At 52.2% G+C, this 3459-nt stretch overlaps 1 pseudogene; it reads right to left on the bottom strand.

The window, feature by feature from the left end:
* Positions 1–239: 239 nt before the first annotated feature.
* LOC122152973 lies at positions 240–3183 on the bottom strand (annotated as a pseudogene).
* Between the last annotated feature and the right edge of the window lie 276 nt (positions 3184–3459).

The following is a 3459-nucleotide window of genomic DNA, read 5'->3' as shown; positions in this document are numbered from 1 at the left end:
TTTTGATTGTGTATGCCATAAGGATATTTGAATAACTTTGTTAATTTTCAAAAGACGCAGGCAATAAAATCCATACCACACTGACTATTAAGTAAAGTACATAGGTAGCTAACATTAAGGTCAGGTTTTAACCTCAGAACTCTCAAGTTGCAAGGATCCAAACTACAAAGAGGCTCAGGGAGAACGGAATTATAGGCCAGCAACATACTTATCTTCAGCAGATAGAAAAAGCCTTACTCGAATCAGTGCTTTCAAATCATCTTCTCCACCAAGTCCCAGTTCAGCTTTAGTCTCTTCTGCCTCTCTAGCTTCTTTTTCTGCCGAAAATAGACAACTAGTTTTTTAACAAGTATTTTGCAAGTTTTTTGACACAGTCTTATAATAGTTATGAAACACTTTTTTTTTTTTTTTTTTTTTTTAATCTGTATACAACTAGCTGCAAGGAAACACAAATCGTTTCCAAATTTGGCCACAGATGACAAACTGGTGAAAGAAAGACCATTCTGGCTTTAGTAGAGCGGGACAGTTTTTTGTTGTTTCACAATGCTGAATGTGATGTCTATGCCTATCCCTGTTCCCCCCACCCACACTTTTTTTATCTTGGCAGCTATTACATTTTCTTTAACTTAGAGAACGGTTACTGCGATGTGCATGTAAGATCCACAAAGTGTTCAAAAAACCCTACGTTGAAGAAGAGGTCCATTTAGTCCAGAATGTTATTTCACACTCGCCAGAAGGCGAGCATAACGTATTTCTACCACGTACACTGAACTCCAGCAGCTCATAGCTGTGTAAATAAATGCAGGGACATGCTAAACTGTAATAAGCCATTGTGTATAATAATAAAGAATTAATAATAAAACAGAGAAATAAAGATTGGCAGCAGCCTATCACAGCTCAAAAGCCTGTCACAACAATTGGGGGGGGGGGGGGGGGGGGGAAGGGGGGAGAAAACAGGTGTCCAAATGTGAAAGTCAAAGACACAGAGCAAGTTCTGTAACCCAGAAATCCTGTGGCAAACATTTCCCTCAAGAACAGTTCCACTTATTTCTAACAAGGAAGATTAAAAGCTTATCATAAAAAATATGCTTCCCTTTGGTCCCGGATTGATATAACCTACCCGCTTTTTCCTCACAATCATTTTCTGCTTAGACTCTCTTACAAAACCTTTGTAGAATGGGACTTCTCCACAGTCAATGGCTTTTTCTACGACTTTCCGTATTCTCGGTTCATCTGTATAGTCCACGCACAACACAGACTCCATTATTCTGTCCAGGTCACCCTCACAATCCACATATGCTGCTTTAATAACAGCTAGCTCTTTGTCCGAATCTTTCTAGCTCTTTTCGAAGTCTGCAATATCTTTCACTGTGATCTGAAGCAAAGAAGTGACACTTCTGAAGTTACGTGATTTATTCACCAGATGGATTTCAGAGACAGCGTTAAACAAAACAAATCAAAACAAAACAAAAAGAGAAGCCACGTGCTTTACCCGAAGCTCGCCAGGGAGCTCCCCGCTTCCCGCAGGGCCTGCCCCCGCCCAGGCGAGCCCTGCGGGGCCCCGGCCAGCTCTCACCTTCCTGAAGAGCAGCCGCCAGTACTCTTGCCAGTCCCGCTCGCCCCTCAGCACCTCGCCCTCCTCGCCCACCGTGCCCTGCTCACCGTACAGGGCGCGCTGCTCCGCCTCGCTGAGGACGGCGTAGGCCTTGCCCAGGATCTGCGGGCACAGAGGGGCCGGCCGGTCAGGCCGGCAGCAGCGGGGCGGCCGGGCAGCCTCCCTCACCTGGAACCGCCGCGTCGCCGCCTCCTCGGCGTGGGGGCTCGGCGCGGCCGGGGTGGACGCGGAGCGAGGCGCGGGGCAGCCGCGGCGGATCTCCCGCGGCGAGGCCCGCCGGCGGGCGCCCAGGACGCGGCAGCGCTCGGCAGAGCCCAGGGCGGCCCCGCACGGCTCCAGCAGCCCCAGCCCGCCCGGCCGCCCCGCGCGAGCCTGGGCCGAGCCCGCGCATGCGCGGCGCGGCGGCGGCAGCGCCCTCAGGGAGGCGGGCGGGATTCCCCCCCCTCAGCCGCGCCGCGCCAAGCTGCTCCCCTCCCCTCCGCTCCCCTCCCCTCCGCTCCCCTCCGCTCCGCTCCCCTCCCCTCCGCTCCGCTCCGCTCCGCTCCCCTCCCCTCCGCTCCCCTCCGCTCCGCTCCGCTCCCGCTCCGCTCCCCTCCCCTCCGCTCCGCTCCCCTCCCCTCCCCTCCGCTCCCCTCCCCTCCGCTCCCCTCCCCTCCGCTCCCCTCCGCTCCCCTCCCCTCCCCTCCGCTCCGCTCCCCTCCCCTCCCCTCCGCTCCGCTCCGCTCCCCTCCGCTCCCCTCCGCGGCTGCAGCCGCTCCGCGGGCGGGCGCGGGGGGCGGCAGGGGAGGGGGAAGGCTTCCCGCACAATTAATTGGAGCGTGCAGGAGCTGCGCAGAACGCCGGCGGCCAGGCTGCAGCCGGCCCGGCTTCCCCCGCCGCCCCCCCGCCGCTCCGAGGACGGTTTGGGTGCGGGCGGCTGCCCCTCGGGGACGGGCCGGGAACCTGCTGAGGAGCGAGAGCCTCCGCCCTCGGGACGCGCTCTGTGTTCTCCTGCGAAGGAAGAAAGCCAGGGTGCGCTCAGACACAGTTAGCAGCAGTACGTTTTAAAACCAGCGGAAAACAAACAGATAAACAAACGGGCGAGCAACTCCTCTTCGGCTTTCCACTTCCCCCTGGTAAAAACGAAGCTTTGCTGGCTTTTGTGAGTCATTCGGGATGGATGAAATCCACTGCCTACTGAAAAAGCTTGCCTGCCTTCTAAAAATAGACTCCCCAAATTCCTATGAGGCTTTCACTAAGGCAGACAGACCCCGGTAAAGGAAAACAAGCACCTCTTACAAATACCTACATTTATTACGTCAAAACTCAAAGTTCTAACAGTTCGCACATAGTCTTTTCCTTCCAGGCTGTCCCAAATGTGACAACAGGAAGGCAAAAGTGTTTGCATGTATCCCAACAAAGCCATGGAATAAAAGTCCTGTAAAGATACATTTATAGAAAACTCATATGGTCTTTAATGAAATGCAACATAGGTGGTATACACTGATTGATTCGTACAAAAAGACAGATGCATGAAATAAAAGTTAGTATTTTACCTTTCCTGTGCCTTTTGTTGAAATGTAGAACATTTCGCTACCAATACCACGGAGGGAATAAAACACAGCAGCATTAACTCACATTTCAGCTCTTATTTACAGCATTTAGATGGTAACATTGCAGAATATTCTTGCTTTCATTCAAAATATCTTATAAAAGCTAGCTGTTATCTACCATTACTGGAGAGCTCTGCTGATGTCAGTGAGTATCACTACTCACAGCTTGATTAACCAGTTACTGTTGTACAGTTGAGGCTACACCTGCAATGATTATTTCAGTCAGTTCTGAGAGATACCGCATCCTCTCTT

This window comes from Tyto alba, unplaced genomic scaffold (genome assembly GCF_018691265.1).
Source record: "Tyto alba isolate M040663 unplaced genomic scaffold, T.alba_DEE_v4.0 Super-Scaffold_15, whole genome shotgun sequence".
In the NCBI taxonomy this organism is placed as follows: Eukaryota; Metazoa; Chordata; class Aves; order Strigiformes; family Tytonidae; genus Tyto; species Tyto alba.
This window is presented reverse-complemented; position numbering and strand designations above follow the sequence as displayed.